This window comes from Dreissena polymorpha, chromosome 1, assembly GCF_020536995.1.
Source record: "Dreissena polymorpha isolate Duluth1 chromosome 1, UMN_Dpol_1.0, whole genome shotgun sequence".
NCBI classification, from domain to species: Eukaryota; Metazoa; Mollusca; class Bivalvia; order Myida; family Dreissenidae; genus Dreissena; species Dreissena polymorpha.
This window is the reverse complement of record NC_068355.1, coordinates 3,243,181-3,260,835: the sequence shown is the minus strand read 5'-3', so window position 1 is coordinate 3,260,835 and position 17,655 is coordinate 3,243,181. Positions and strand designations below refer to the sequence as shown.

Here is a 17,655-nt window from a genome sequence, read left to right as displayed (position 1 = left end):
GTTAATCCATTCATTTTTTTAACTAGATTATTTAATCCGGAATACACTTCGCTTTTGGTCTCCTCGATTTAGGCAAAAACCAGTTATTGCAAACAAAAAAACTTCGTTTTTAAGCATTTAACGTATAATTTCATAAGTACGGCTTTTATTTGTTGATGAACGAGTGTTTTTTAAATTTGCCATACTGCAAATAAAACATCACTTCCGACATTATTGCAGTGTGTGCTATGTGTTGCCGGACTTTATATTTTGTAGGTTCTATCGTGGAAGAAAAACTCGTTTTGGCTTAAATATACATTTATTAATGATATTATATATCACTACCATATGAAATATGTACACTCGATGAAAGTGAAGCATCGAATGAATAATAATATTATAAATAATACACAAAAACAAGAAATGCATGACCCGGTGCATTTTAACGATGACCATTAAAATACAAACACTACAAAATATAACTAAAACAACGATGCATAATGGAAATAATAAAACATAGTTACATGAAACAAATATTAATTAATGACAGTATATATAATTTAAATATCAAAGATGTAAAAACTTTGAAAGTAAATCATTCGATGCACGAGATCGACATTGAACATTTAAGTTCACGGGAAAGGGAGAAGTGATCCGAGTATAAGTCAAATTATAAACGTGCAAATGTGTGGATCAGCTGAACTACATCTATTATCCCATAAAAATCGTGATTTACATTATTTATCCTGTCACATGCCTTTAAAGCAGCCCGATAACCAGGTAACCTAATATCCCAAAAGATATTAGGCTAGATGACCACGTGATCTCAAATATCCGTCAGTTGCTCTCCGCGCATGCGCATGCCTGTACTATTTTCTTTTAATAAAATATACTTTATTTCAATTTAAAAAAAACAACAAAATAAATGTAAAGTACTGTTTGTTTAAACATTATTGTTTGAACGGCATAATTTAGTCTTTGTGTATTGAGTTAATAACAATTGACTCGATTTATGTGTTGTTCAACAAGATGAAAGCTAGCCTAAGCGTTTTGCATGACGTGCGTCACAATTTTTTTTGTTCGAGTGTTTTTTTCCCATATTAAATATTTAAACACAAAATAATCGAAGACTAGATATTTTAGAAACATTTCAACGAATGTTGTAAATGTGACAGGATATATATAATAATAGGTTGGTGACGCGGATGGAGAATGGTTATCTGGCTCGTCGGAGGATCTTATCGGGTTCGCCGAACTTCCTCCGACTTGCCAGATAACCATTCTCCATCCACGTCACCAACCTATTATTCTCTATATATTAACCATGTATAAAGAAAATGGTTTTACAATTAAGCAACACAATGGTAGAGCACTCGCCTTGTAAGCGAGAGGTACTGAGGCCTAGATTGGCTGCGCACTTTTCACGTCCTGCGACCATGGCGCCAAACGTGGGACCGTGGCACAATCAGTTCTCCAAAGAAAGTACCCGTGGGTTCGTCGGGACTCGTGAAGTCGAGTACGTATTCCAACTTGGCAGGGGAGAACGTAACGGTACCGAACGTAAGCGGGCTTAGTGATTTAGAAGTGTTAGAAGCACGGTTAGCTCACCCGGTAGAGTACTGTCTTTGAGAGTGGGAGGTTCGGGAATCGAGTTCCGGACTGGCTTAACACTTTTCATCACCCGGCGACATATGTTTATTATCTTAGAAAAGCCAGGTACCAGGCCTTTTCAATGATTCTTAATAATCAGGTCCAAACCTTTCATCGGACGAACATTAAAATACCTTTTATTGTTTGCACCTATTTTAAGAAAACGACCTTGAATTTTCGACCCGAGATAAAAAATGTTTAAGAAGTATAAAATACTATCAATTGCTCATTCTTATGATATTCTCAGGAAAAAGCACACTTTGTGTAAGGATTGTTTTGGGTGGAGATGTATTGAGAAATAAACGAGCCTTCTCAACAGGCTTTGATTTGACCACAGCTTAGACGTTGATTGCACATAGAATTTCCTATCAGTAATACAAACCGTTTTGTGTTTATTCGCATATTCGCAGGTAGTTTAACGAAGATATGTCATTTGACCAGCTGACGTTAAACAACATTTCCGGTACATTTTAAGTAATCGCTGTTGATCAAGTTCATACTATTTTTTTATACAAGGGCATGATTTGAATACTTATATACGACTCTCCTTTATAAGGCCTATATTAGCGAAAGCCAAACATGCAACGGCAATGAAATAAATGTATTAAGAATAAAAAATCTATCATATTTACATAAAATAATATAAAATAAAAATACATGTTTTGACATTCTAGTATATTTACATTGTTATGACCCCCTTTCTTCTTAAAAAAAAATTGCTTTCATACACGTTAAGTCTAAACAAAAACTGATATTACCATTAAACATTCGTTCTCCAACCTTGCGCTGTATCCCAAGCCATTTTGAAGTATTAATAGAACCCTTTTCGGTAACACTCACAACAACGCTTTTCATATGCATATTTTTCCTGATACAACTTAGTATATTATATTAGTTTATAACAGGATTTAACGGAGAAAAAATGAACAGAGTAATCCAAAGTTTACGCAGCGACATCAAAGTGAAATAGATCAAACTTATTACCAACACAGTTTTGAAAATGAATTGTTTATGACGCAAACCAAAAAGAAACGTTTGACCTTAAGTCTTAAGTCGTGATTTTTGTAAAAATGTTTAGTATATCATATATACGTCATATTACATACATGCGAAACGTGTAGAGTTCGGATAAAACTGAAATATTTATATATAAAAGTTAATTATATTTATATTCGTTACTTCACAAGCAAAATATATGTCCATAACTACTATTGAATTGTCTATTAATTCGCATATTTTATATATTACTGTATCACAAACTGAAAAAAATCTATTCGCGCGCGCATAAACTTAAAACAAAGGGTACATATGGCATTTAACGAATTTAAGTTTGCCGGCTTAGTAGTAGAAAAAGATTCCAGAGCACATCAAGCTGCATTTTAAAAACGTTTGTTTTTAAGCTTGAATATTTATAATCACCCAACTTATTTGTATTGTAACCATTCAATTGCCGTTTTTCCATCATGACTGGTTGCTTTCACCTGCAATTCCGTGCCTCCAAATTGTAACGCAACCTGTACAGCTCGTGTTTTCTGGTCGTCGGGAGAAGACTTTGGTATTTTAACATCAAACTTCCCAACTCACTTGCATCCCTTCTCATCAATATGCGTCGGATCCGTTTTATCAGAGACAAAAACGTGGATTGAAGCTGAACTTTGCGCGTCATCATCTGGGTAGTACGGTTTTTGACCAATCCATTCCCCAAGCTTTACTGTCTGGCCGCGGGAAACGTATTTCCTGAAGCAATTTACAGCCAAGACCTTTCCGCCATCTTCAATCTTGTGATCCGCTCTGTGTCGCTCGTTGAAATTAATCACGCAACCAACGCCGTATGTGTAAGGCATTATTCGTGAATAAATAATGTCTTCCTTCTGTCCAAATGGAACTGCGCCTTTAACGACGGTTATTTCGGCTTGATTTGGTCGCAGTACACGGATTCCTCTTTGGCTAAGCCCATTTCGCAAGGCATTGACCACATAGTCAGACGCGGCAAAACCTCCTACCGCCAATACAGCGGAAATCGGCAAGCCTTCAACGTCCGGATGAGACAAAATGCCGTTGAGAGATTGAAGAATAGTTTTGGTACATTCATCATACAAATCCAAAATAACACCCATAGGAAAATATAGGCGCGAATTGGCAAATTTTATCCCTGGAATATTTGCATTTTGTAATAAATCTTTGATGTTTTGTCTTCATTTGCGTTCCCATATTTTGTTGAGAGGAGCTGGAAGTCGTACATTGAATCGCTCATCCGTGTCCTGTCCCAAAACCTGTATATTGATAACATGAAGAACGGTATCAACGTATTATTATTTTTCTATTATTTATTTTTCTAAACTGTTTGGCTGTGCGAATACGTGACCGAATAACCTTCAAACACGTAGTGAATTTTTTTTTAATGTTCGTCGAATTTGAAGTTCATGTAAACCGTAAAGTAACATACAAATATTGTTTAGTTTTTATTGCGCCTATGATGTCGATTATATTTCACCAAGGCGAAATTTTATTATTTTGATGAAGCATACATATTTTACGAACTTATCATACACATATCATTAGATAGGCAAAATAAGTAGAAGCGTGTAACGATCTCAAACAAATATATTCACGAACTAACACTGGGTTATATAAGTTTTAGAGCTCACAATCGCACTTTATAAATTGTTAATGTCTTAGACAGAAATATTTTCATTTAGACTAACAAAATATGCTGTCCCATTTTTTCTGCGCCTTTGCTCACTCCTTTCTATATAGAAAACAGTTTTTAACTTGTATATTTAAATAGCTGGCTAAATAGTGTCCAAATTCACTTAAAAACTGATCCAAATCAAATTGCTTTTGCATAATATAGTTTGAGCTGTGTGGACGGAAACAAATCTATATCTGAATACTATGAGGCTAAACGACTTGAACAGACGCGAATAGTTAATATAAAATGCCATGATGTGCTAGATATTACTAATCTGGAAAGAAAGTAATGTACCTCACGCTTGGCTGTTTCAAAGTCCGCTTTTAAATCGAAGTAATCTTGAAGGTTTTCTTTGATAAACTCCCCCATGACATCTTGACCTATGATTTGTTCAAGCATTCTGAAAAACTCATCATTAGTTTTCATTCCGCCACACGGCCCACCTCCTGACTTATGCACGTGCTCCAGAGTTTCTGTTTCTCTTACTCGCACAGTGGTGACGTCCACAGTCCCTCCTATGTTGTAAAACATGTTTGAAAACACGACAATACATGACAGTTTTCATTGATTACACGACATATGCTAACCTTTCTTAAATAAAACTATACATATTGACTTAATATAACACCGCAACATTCGTAAGTTATTATTAACTAGAATATAAATGATTAAGTACGACACAAATTACCTCCAATATCGACCACTATGATAACGGAGCCAGGTTTCTTAATGTAACGCAATTGTTGTTCATCGTCCTGAATTTCAAGTTGGTTTCGGGTAAGATGACTGCAGTAGATGGCAGCACATTCGGGTTCTATCGTCAAGTTATTTAACCGAATTCCAGCCTACAAGATGATTCGAATTGATAGCATTTAACAGTAACAAGGAATTGTTTAAATAACAACATTGTTTTTTAAATATATTCCTTAATGAAATACAAAAGTATCTTGCATAAGCGCTTTGTGTTCTAATTGTATTGGCATTGTCCTCTGAACCTGTTCGTCGTCTCATGTTATAGACCAGCTGTATTATTAAATTCGTAAAGACGAATATATGACCAACAACCTATCACACTTAACTCTGTCAAAAATAACAACTGCTCACAACAACTGTGATATGCATTTCCAAATAACGATACGAAAAAGGTTAAATAAGGTTTTATCTGCTTCCAAGGCATTGTTCAAAAAGAATTTCATTAATTTTAATAAGCTTTACCACTTCTCTTGCCGCTTCTCTCATCAAGCCTTTTGCACGATCTGTCCATATGGCAGGGACAGTGATCACCCACTTTGTACATCTTCAATGTACGCCATACCATTCTCTCGCATATTGTTGAGTACGTGTTCTTTAATGTACTGTATTGACCTCCCGAAAACAAGTGTAGCAGGCACATGTCGACCTTTCACATCTTCTATTGTACTATTTGAACTTAAGTTGTCCTGTATTAACTTAATTATGTTTGTTCGATTTTTGCAATATAAACAATGTGTAAAATCTACTTTTCATGTCCAATACTTGTTTATGCCAGTTATAAACATCTATGAAACTTAAACGCACACATAATATATAATTTAATGTATGGAATGTTGCAGTGCCTGATTCGTTAAATGTTTCAACTAAAATCTATACATACCTTCTTTTAAGTTTATATTTTAATATTAAACAAGAGGGCCATGATGGCCCTGTATCGCTTCACTGTTTTTTATGCGAAAAAAACGTGCAATGCGCATGGGTTGAAATAAACTCAAGCATGTGACTTTCTCTTTCTATCCCTCGTCCCACTGGGCGCTTAAAGTTGGAAGGGTTAGCATTTTTATATATGGAAAAAGTTACTACCGTGTTTACTAAACAGACTAAAAAGCCCGGGAATTGTTGCACAGGTCCTTTGCTTATAACGTAGGTACATTTATCTCTCCAAAAGATATTGTCGTTCTTTCTTTTTCACATATTTTTAGATGCTGAAGATCAAATCTATGCATTTGATTTGAAACAGATTCACAAGACCCATATGAATCAAAATGCCTTAACCCTTTACCAAACGACACATTTTGGACTGTCCCAATTTGAAAGAGGTTGCAGACGACAATTAAATTGTAATGGAATCTGAAGGAAATGATCAGGTAGGGTGGAAATAATTGTGATATTTCAATTGCTCACCTTGAGCAATTTCTACTTTTATCACAATTATTTATAAAGTCGTCAGCTAAAAACCTGTAAAATCCTGTTAGTGTTTGGCAAAGGGTTAATAATCTCTGGTTCCTTCTTAAGAGCCTTTCACACATTTATAACAAATACAATAGTAGCATCTTTCTTTGTAAAGCACCATCTCAAAATATAACAAGGGCTGTTTGTAAAACATACATGCTCCCATATGGGCTGTCAGTTGTAGTGGCAGCCATTGTGTGAATACGTTATTTGGCACTGTGACCTTGACCTTTGACCTAAAAAACAATAGGGGTCATCTGCGAGTCATGATCAATGTACCTATGACGTTTCATGATCCTAGGCGTATTAGCTTTCTTGAGTTATCATCCGGAAACCATTTTACTGTGTAAAGTCACCGTGACCTTGACCTTTGACCTAGTGACCTGAACGTCAATAGGGGTCATCTGCTAGTCATGATTAATGTACCTATTAAGTTTCATGATCCTAAGCGTAAGCCTTCTTGAGTTATCATCCGGAAACCATTTTTCTAAGTTGAGTCACCGTGACCTTGACCTTTGACCTAGTGAGATTAAAATCAATAGGGGTCATCTGCGAGTCATGATTAATGTACCTATGAAGTTTCATGATCCTAGGCATAAGCGTTCTTGAATTATCATCCAGAAACCATTTTACTATTTTGGGTCGTCGTTACCTTGACCTTTGACCTAGTTACCTAAAAATAAATAGCGGTCATCTGCGAGTCATGATCAATGTACCTTTGAAGTTTCATGATCCTAGGCATAAGCGTTCTTGAATTATCATCCGGAAACCATTTTACTATTTTGGGTCACCGTGACCTTGACCTTTGACCTATTAACCTGAAAATCAATAGGAGGTCATCTGCGAGTCATGAACAAATTTGGTAGAGGACTATTAGATATCACTACATACCAAATTTAGTAGCCCTAGGCTCTATTATTATGAACAAGTAGATTTTTAAAGTTTGCACAAAATAGGCCTTATTTAAGCATATGTTCATTTTTGTGACCCCCGGGGCAGGGTCAAATTTGTCCCCAGGGGCATAATTTGAAGAAACTAAGTAGAGACCTATTAGATGTCACTACATACCGAATTTGGTAGAAATAGGCCCAATGGTTATGTACAAGAAGATTTTTAAAGTTTGCACAAAATGGGCCCAATATAAGCATATGTTCAATTGTGTGACCCCTGGGGAAAAGTCAAATTTTATCCCAGGGGCTTAATTTGAACAAACTTGGTAGAGGACTATTAGATGTCATTACATGCCAAATTTGGTAGCCCTATGCCATACTGTTATGGACAAAATATTTTTCAAGTTTGCACAAAAAAGGCCTTATGTAAGCAAATTTGCAATTTTTGACCCCCCAGGGCAGGGTCAAATTTGACCCCAGGGGCGTAATTTGAAGAAACTTGGTAGAGAACTATAAGATGTCACTACATACCAAATTTGGGAGCCCTAGGCCCTATGGTTATGGACAAGAAGATTTCTAAAGTTTTCACAAAATAGGCCTTATATAAGCAAATTTTCTATTTTTTGACCCCCCTGGGGCAGGGTCAAATTTGACCCCAGGGGCGTAATTTGAAGAAACTTGGTAGAGGACTATAAGATGTCACTACATACCAAATTTGGTAGCCCTAGGCCCAATGGTTATGGACAAGAACATTTTTTTAAGGTTTCACAAAATAGGCCTTATATATGCAAATTTTCAATTTTTTGACCCCCCGGGGCAGGGTCAAATTTGACCCCAGGGGCATAATTTGAAGAAACTTGGTAGAGGACTATAAGATGTCACTACATACTAAATTTAGTAGCCCTAGGCCCAATGGTTATGGACAAGAATATTTTTTAAGTTTTCACAAAATAGGCCTTATATAAGCAAATTTTCAATTTTTGACCCCCCGGGACAGGGTCAAATTTGACCCCAGGAGCATAATTTGAACAAATTTGGACAGGTTTACCCCCAGGAACATTCCTGAGAAATTTCATCAGAATTGGACCAGTAGTTTAGGAGAGGAAAATGTATAAAGAAAAAGTTAACGCACGGACGCACGCACGCACGCACGCACGACGGACACAGGACCATGACATAAGCTAAAAATGTATGATACAAAAGTTATTAAAAGATGGTTTTATTTATGTATTCATTCTTATAAAATTGAATTTAACTTGTAGTTGTTAATACTACAGTAATGACGAAATTTTAGTAAAATGCATTATGTTTATGGAACTAAAGACATATTAATAGAATACTATGCACAATGCATATATTTGTGTCAATCGACTGATTGTCTATACAAAACTACCATAAAAAAGATACTCACAACACAAAGCAATAAATGATTAACGATTGTGGCACCGCACTGAAACGGGCAATTACATTAGCGTATTGTATAAACTAGTTCAAAGACAATTTGAATACAAGCTGATCAAACACGCGAAGTCATATCATTATTTAAGCTCGTCACTGTCATTTTCGTTTCTATTTCAAGAACTATCTTGTTTCAGTCTACTTACACGATTGTGGTAAAGAGTCATTTTAAAGCCCTCGAAATAGTACCAGTTGTCGCCATCCTTCTCGTTTGTATGAATGGTTCTGAACTTGCGTTGTGCTGCATATCCAAACTCTCCCAGCAAAAGGTCAGGCTTTGTCATACCAAAACATATGCCAAATGTACAGATTGCATTTGATCAATTAACGAGGTAACACGAGGTTTTACGCGCGAAGATTTAGATAGGGACTCAAATTCCTTGTTAACTGAATTTATAAAAACGTTAATCAATTTGATAATAAGTGTGATTCCAATATAAACAAAATTGTAAAAGACAATAAATATCTGAAAAAGGTAAACGCAGAATTAACTGAACAAGTCAGCAGCCTAACAGAAAGGTCAACACCATGGAAGGCAAGCTAATGCATCGTTAATAAGACATGAGAATCTTGAGCAAAACGTCAAGAAACACAACCTGAATGTTTTCAATCGAGAAACGATTGTAACGATACGCATACACAAACAGAAGCGAAACTACTTTACACTATTTATAGGCAATTGAATATTACAGAAAATGAGAACTCTTTGATTTGATAGTAAAGCAATTCTGTGAAGAATTCGATATTGTATGTATATGCGAAACATGGCAGCTGAACAATGACGAATTCAGTACGCTTTTGACAGTTCAAGAATCGGTACTCGGGGCAACAGAGGTGCTGATGGAGTACCAGTCTTCATAAAACCGTGGTTAATTAAAATTATATGAAAGTATTTATAAGGTATTGAACACAAGTTCATGAAAATATATATTTTTTATTCACGTATATTGCTCCGATCTTTATATGACAATGCAAACAGCAACGGAATCGAATGATTGTATGAAATATATGTTTAATAGAATCTGAACTAGGAGACCTAATGTTTCACATTGGTTGCGATTTAAATGCGCGGATAAAGGACTTTTCAGACTATATTGACGAAGATGACATTTTAACTATTTTTATAATGGCAATGTTCCGTACCCAAAGATGACTTTTGTATGAGGCGTAAAAGCAGGGACAGCAGGCATAACTCTTTCGCCCTTTCGCTAATAGACTTGTGTTGCACCAACGAGGTTCATATACAATTGCAGATGCCCATGGTAACTTTACGGGAACAGCAAGTGGTGGATCTAGCAAAATTGACTATTTTATAGCGTTCATGGCACTTTTTAAGGTAATAATTATCTTCTAAGTTGACACTGAAGACGTTTCGGACCATTTGCCTAAAGTCTCGTTAATAGCATTAGACACTAGAATGCGTTGAGGGCGATCAACTAGATATAAACGATGTATACCGAAAACCGTTCGACATGTTCAACTGGCAAGAGTCTACAAAAGCTGTCTTTGAACACACTTTCGAAGAATTATTTGACTTGGGTATGAATACCACTGGTATGAATATGGAAAAAGTCTGAATGGCAGTGTGACATTAGTTAGAAACGCTGGTAAATTTGTGACGCGCTCTTATCCAAGACCTAAAACAAACAAACGCAATACCAGTACAAATAAACATACGCTGCACTAACTCTAAACATGATTAAGACCTATATATTACAAGTAAAAATGTGTTCAAAAACTTATGTCACGCAAAATGTATGTCTCTTAAGAGGCAACTGAGATATGTGCTGATTGATATTAGTAAAAGCCCTAGGTATTTTACGGATAAATATTGAAAATGCTAGTGACAAAGAGTACTGCAACACTGACGTTATTGATCCAGATAATTGGAGGAAATATTTTGATTTATGACACTAATGATGGTCATATTTACGAAATGTATTAAATTCTAAAAGAGCAATTAGACACTAGTATATATAATACTGCGGAGTCACTGATAATGCAATTTTGACCAGCTCAAATCATTACAAAGCTACGTTGCTTTAGGACTAGACGGGACATGTATAGATTGAACAACGATACAATACACATACATTGCCATAAATAAATGTGTCTTGTTCTGAGAAAACTGGGCTTAATTCATTTGCGTAAAGTGTCGTCCATGATTAGCCTGTGCAGTCCGCACAGGCTAATCAGGGACGACACTTTCCGCTTAAACTTTATTTTCGGTAAGAAGGGACTTCCTTCAACCAAAAATACCATTAAAGCGGAAAGTGTCGTCCCTGATTAGCCTGTGCGGACTGCACAGGCTAATCTGGGACGACACTTAACGCACATGAATTAAGCCCAGTTTTCACAGAACAAGACACAATTTTGCGTCAGTTCAAGCGCGATGTTTACGCTCTTTGTCAACTACCTTGTCATTCACTTGAAGCAACACTGCTTAAGAAGAATCTTTAAATCGAACTAAGTAGGTGAAATACAGGCACTGTTAATTGCAGACGGCTTTGCAACATCCGTCGAAACCCCTTTCAAACTGCAGATACAGATAAATTGCATAAAGAAATTCTTCGAATCCGCGGCTATGCGGCTTAATTTGGACAAATCGAAAATTATGGTGTTTAGAAATGGTGGTCCATTTAGACGGTAATAGTAAGGTTTTTTAACAAATTATAAAACGGCTTTTGGAGTCGTTTCGTTTTCAGGCATCTAAGGTCCATCCGTACACCTACATTTTGCTGGACGAAAACAAAGAATACGTTATCCATACAAGGAAAATAATAAGCCGACTCAATCTTTTGTTACCAAACATGTTTGGCAAATCCACCACCGCGAAGCATTTAAATTATTCGATACAATCGTCGAAGCTATATTTCTGTATTCTGCGCAATAGAAAGCGTACAAATTTCAGTTTTGCAAGAGGTTAGCATGTTAGAATCAAAACGTAACAAACATATCAGCGAAAGCAGAATGTGTACATTTACCGCTAAACGTTTACTATATGTTCAAGTATGTAAAATACTGGGTAACTCTGACACAGATAGCTACTTTGAGATACCCTTAGTTGTTGTACTTAACGATACGGCGCTTAGTTGACGTTAGTCGAGTAACGCGGGCTATGTAAGACATGTTCTATTTTTGTTCGAGTGTGGTCACACCTGGATTCCTGATAAACTTGCAAATATTGTTGCCTTGTTAAACAAAATCCATAACAGACTGTTGACTGTGTAAAGCAAAACCTTTTAGTGGATATAAATAATTGTGCAAAAGGCTAATATTATAAATTCTTTAAAAGCTTGATTGAGTCAGACCGATTCTTATCTACTCAAATGTCACATTGTTAAAGGCACCGTTTATCCAAACTCGTATATTGAGTATATTTTGGACGATACTGTTCAATTCGAAAATATGGTACTTAATAAATTGATAACACTCGCCTCCTTCGATATTGGTTAAAATACGTGTAACTTATATCTATAAATAATATTCGTTTTCACTTAAGACGTCTAACCATTACTGTTACTAATATTGTAAACAATGCATATACTCATGATTACTGCAGGTATGTTTGTATATGTTGCCGGAGGCCTATCAGTACAAATAAAACTATTGCAATTGTCATTCTCATTGTTATTCTATTTGATGTTATGAAATAATATAAAGTTACAAAAGAGTACTTACAGAAGTACTCATGTGCTTAAAATAGTTTTGTTGTTTGTATACTGGTCACACATTATACTAAGCATGTGTAGTTCAAAAAAGTCCGATATAATTCCGGACTTTCTGTAAAAAATATATTATGAAAATAAGATGTTAACGATGTAATAAAAAGTGAGCAGTATCGTGATTTAAAGGCTCGTTAAAGGTGGCAAATCCAATCATTATTCATATAAATTGTTCTAATTTTTACCGGATTTCAGGTACTCTTAACACAACTTTGGCATAACACACACAACTTTGGTGAAACGTTTTCAAGAATTATGGAAGATATACCCGTTTCATAATTTGAAGAAATGTTTACAACTTTGCAATTTCCGTACATTTTCGCTATCTCCGATGTTTCCCGGCTTCTTTCGTAGAGTACGCAAATGATGACGTAGTACAAACAACACAATATAATCGTAAACAAAGAAAGGAAACATGAGTTCGGTAAGATATTTTTGTGTTAAACAATATTTTGATTTACATGGAATTGCATCATGCATACTTGTTTTAATATATGTTTCATTGTCTTGATTGTAATTGCGACTTTGCAAAAATACTAATTGTGATACAAAATGTCTCGTGCCGACCAAAATTTGTTATCGGAAGTCCGGCTCCCAGTTCTAAGTGCAGATGACATATGCCAGTAAGTGAAAATAATTATATTTGAATCAGAAATATGGGAAGAATTGCCGTACAAATAATTTCATGACCAATTCCCAGTTATTTCGCCGGAAAGGGGATCGAACCTTCAGTTGAAGTTGTAGTCCAGCTCCAAATGATCTTATCGACCAGGCAATACACCATGTGGCAAAACATTTAATTGCATTATATCTTAGGTATTATAATATAAAACAAAATGTATCACAATTTACCTTCAATAGTAGTGCTGTTTGGGTTTTGTTCGCAGATTGTCCACCGTGTTTCCAACGCGTGTTGATATGCATTTCCAATGGCTTGTTTTCAAATTCTGACAAAAACTGGTATGCGTATCCACTTGCAAAAGAACCGAAGTCGATCGCTATCACAAGGCGTGCAGCTGCTGACTGAAACAGGCAATGCATTATATTTTATATTCGAAAATATAGTAGCACGATTGATCAAACGCATACTTACGCTTACATTTAATAGACAAAAGACGTAAATGAAAACTATCAACCGGATGTGCTTGTGTTGACTTTCGCTAACGACGTGGCAAATCGGAAGATACTTTGGTTCAAACTTATTTATATTTATAACTAGTATAGCAAGTTATTTTATGAAAATTGTCTTTGTAAGATAATGTAGAATAAGCTGTGATTGTTAATGGGTTTGAAATTGACCGGTTTGCAGTTAAACTTGAGTTCTCTCTGATGCTTTTCAATACATGTATTTGCAAGAACTATTTGACACTTAATGCTTTATAATCGAAACATATCATTACATCTTTTCCGGGCTTATATGAGCGAGAGGAAGAGATAGATAGACAGATAGACAGATAGATAGATAGATAGATAGATAGATAGATAGATAGATAGATAGATAGATAGATAGATAGATAGATAGATAGATAGATAGATAGATAGATAGATAGATAGATAGATAGAGAGATAGATAGATAGAGAGAGTGAAGGAGAAATAGGCAGAGGCAGAGTGAAAGAGGGATAGAGAGGGAAGAGAGAGAGAGAGAGAGAGAGAGAGAGAGAGAGAGAGAGAGAGAGAGAGCGAGAGAGAGAGAGAGCGAGAGCGCTGCAGAGAGCTCGATCGCTCATCGCAGAGAAAGGGAGAGAAAAAGAGAGAGAGACAGACCGAGGGATAGAGAAGATCTAAGACAAACCAACCAAGAAGATGAAGAGAGAGAGAAAATGGAGCAGAGAGAAGAGACTCTCTCGAAGCGCGAGAGAGAGCTCTCTCGAATGAGAGCTCGATCTGAGAGAGATGGAGAGAGAACAGAGACCTCTCCCCCTCTCTAGAGATCTCTCTCTCTCTCTCTCTCTCTCTCTCTCTCTCTCTCTCTCTCTCTCTCTCTCTCTCTCTCTCTCTCTCTCGATCTAGAGAGAGCTTCTCTAGCTTCTCTCTCTCTAGATTCTCTAGAACATAGATAGACAGAGACAAGATAGCCATAGAGAGACAGAGAGAGACAATAGAGAGAGACAGAGAGAGAGAGAAGCGACCTCAGAGAGCAGAGCGCGCGCGCGAGAGAGAGATAGACAGAGAGAGAGAGAGAGAGAGAGAGAGAGATCGAGATAGAGAGAGAGAGAGAGATAAGATAGAGAGAGAGAGATAGAGAGAGAGAGAGAGATAGAGAGCTCTCTCTCGATCTATAGAGAAGATAGAGAGCTCTCTCCTCTCTCTCGATCTCTCTTCTCTCCCTCTCTCTCTCTCTCTCTTCTCTCTCTCTCTCTCTCTCTCTCTCTCTCTCTCTCTCCTCTACTCTCTCTCGAGAGATAGAGCATCCAGACATATACAACGAGAGAGAGAGCAACACCAGACAGAGACAGATAGACGAGACAGACAGACAGAGACAGAGAGACAGAGAGAGAGAGACTGACAGACAGACAGACAGGCGGGCGGGCGGGCGGGCATGCAGGCAGGCATGCAGGTAGAGGGAGGGAGAAAGTTTGGCGCGCCTATCAACAATTGAAATGTGTTAAACCGTCTTTTGGCTGTGATATTTATATTTCTTGTGTTGTACATTTTTTATGTTCTGTCAAGACGATATCAAATAATAATTTACCAACTGATAGTGTTTATTTTCCTAATCGATACTTTGCACATATAAGTCAGGCTTAAAATGAGGAAATATCACTATATGGATAAAAGGATAACTAATTTATATTGAATCAAATACTGTTATAGATTTAAATATATAATAACAATATCACTAATAATGTGTTACATTTGTACTTATTTAACGAAACTGTACTGTGGGAAAGAGGTATTAACACACATTTTTAAACTCGTTGGAGATTCGAAAAGTTTAGGGGAATGCAATATACAAAGTAATACGTAATAACAACGCAATTTTGTTGAGTTATTGACGACGTAAACTAGTGCTTAGAAATTCCGTAAAATTAAGAGCCATGATTGTAATTCCTAGCATAGTCCTAACAACATCTTAACTATTTTTTTTCATAAAAACATTTTTATTGTTAATAACGAATTTAATTCTGTATATGGTTAATTACACTAAAATATGTTTAATAAGGTGCACTACTGTACAACTGTATTTTAGTGAAATAAAATATACATCCTCCGTATCAGAACATGTATAATGGGTGTATCACAGCTTTAAGTCTTACATAAGTATAACTGGAATCACCTTCTTTATCCATACAATGGTATTCAATCGGTTTAAATCTATTTTACTCTTAAAACTTCCCATATAATTTCATAAAAAACTCACCAATAACTATCATAAAGTTCAAGGGATTGCAAATCATACCTTATTCAACTTCACAAGTTGTACATTTGCTGATTCAGAAGTGGACGAAGTGGCAAGTTCGTGAGCAGGGATTTGTGACGAAAATATTTGTCCCATTTTGTCGCCGCTGTGAGTTGCACTTGTTGTATTGATGGTGTGTTTTAGGAAATCATCATTGGATGGTCGTTAATACTGTTTGTTTTATTAGAAAAACAAGATTGGAAATAAATCGATGTAAATATTTAGAACCATTCGAGTTTTGAGGTAGATAGAAACTACGTTCATGTATATCATAAGAATACCATTCCTCTTTTTGTTACGATAACACATTTAAGTTCAAACTTGTATCGCGATTTTTAAGGAAAGCTCATTAAGATATGGGCTTATATCTAATAGTGTCTAAACATTTTTGATGACAATGTATTTTTATTATTTGACAGCTTGCGAAAATATATTACCTATACTGTTAATTATCATATATCACAACACGGTAAACCGCGGTAATCTTATTGTCAAACTATAGCATTTGCATAAATGGTCTTCACGATAGTTAACATTGAATCAAACCGGTAGTCTGAGCGGGCTAATTGGTGGCGTAAATTGAATATTGTTTAAGTTAAGGTAATGACTGAATAAGCGTTTTTTAGCTATTAGTAATTTATAACTCGTAGGTGTCATCGCAATCACTGTTTTATGAACACTATTTATTCCTTTTCTTTCATTGGTGCAATAGTTTATTTTGTTTCACATTTACGTTAATCAATATTGAACTTTTTGTGAGTTCTTATATATTCGCAGCGTGATTGATTGCATCTACTGACGAACGATGACATTGTTGGTATTAATGTAATGTTAAGATATTTTTTTCTTAACATCTTTCCAGGTTAGCCCAAATTCCATAATCGTATCTCAAACACTTACACTCCTTTTATTTTTAATGAAAACGAATGCGTTTCAGCTTAAATTCATACGCTTAACCACTTCCATTAGTTTTCGGAAAGTTGTCGGACCCATTTTCGTTGTTCCTTTTTTCTTAAAATAGAAAATATAACACACGAAACAATTAAATACTAAACTATTTACCTTTTTTCCCAATAAATGGTTTTCAGAAAAATAGAGATTCCAATGTTAGCGAAACATTAACAGTTTAAATGTCCACTTTCTTAGTAATTTGCTAAGGTTTTAATACACTCGGTTTTGTTTTCGATTTTGCGAGACTCTATGTACATTTGTGTAAGTTAATGTTGAAACTGGGTTAACATATCAAGCTATCGTTATATGATATGCTTAATGTATTGATGTGTTTGTTTTTAACTGTGTAAACCTGCCATCTATTTTAAAAGCTCAAGTATTTTACAGCATGATGAAATGATACGAGGTAGAATGGCGTTGTTTAACTTGTAATAAACAATTGTAATATCACACTATTGGTTTTAGGACATTAAAATCAAGCATGTTTTCCCATTCATCAGTAAGTTTACAATTAAAGAAATGACACTTACCTTTAAGACGTATTTCTCATTAATAATCATGCATAAACACATATATAACTATGTATTCGCTTTGAACGCAGAAGTTAACAGCTATAAATAGCAACACTTAATAATGTCGCCCACTGTAAGATTATGTCATTCAATAGTCTATTTCAATACAGTGTGTCATATGAACCAATCACA

The 17,655-nt window shown here is 35.7% G+C and overlaps 1 long non-coding RNA gene across 2 annotated transcripts; it reads right to left on the bottom strand.

Moving 5' to 3' along the window:
* Positions 1 to 1,279: 1,279 nt before the first annotated feature.
* On the bottom strand, positions 1,280 to 17,248 carry LOC127868790 (uncharacterized). 2 transcript variants are annotated; one of them, XR_008044246.1, is made up of 8 exons: positions 17,063 to 17,248; positions 16,001 to 16,171; positions 13,452 to 13,622; positions 9,021 to 9,149; positions 5,537 to 5,760; positions 5,010 to 5,166; positions 4,616 to 4,836; positions 1,280 to 3,902 (listed from the first exon to the last, which is right to left on the bottom strand). It is a non-coding gene; the product is annotated as an uncharacterized LOC127868790 (long non-coding RNA). The 2 variants fall into 2 exon arrangements; XR_008044243.1 differs by lacking the exon at positions 17,063 to 17,248 and having other exon boundaries at positions 16,001 to 16,204.
* Between the last annotated feature and the right edge of the window lie 407 nt (positions 17,249 to 17,655).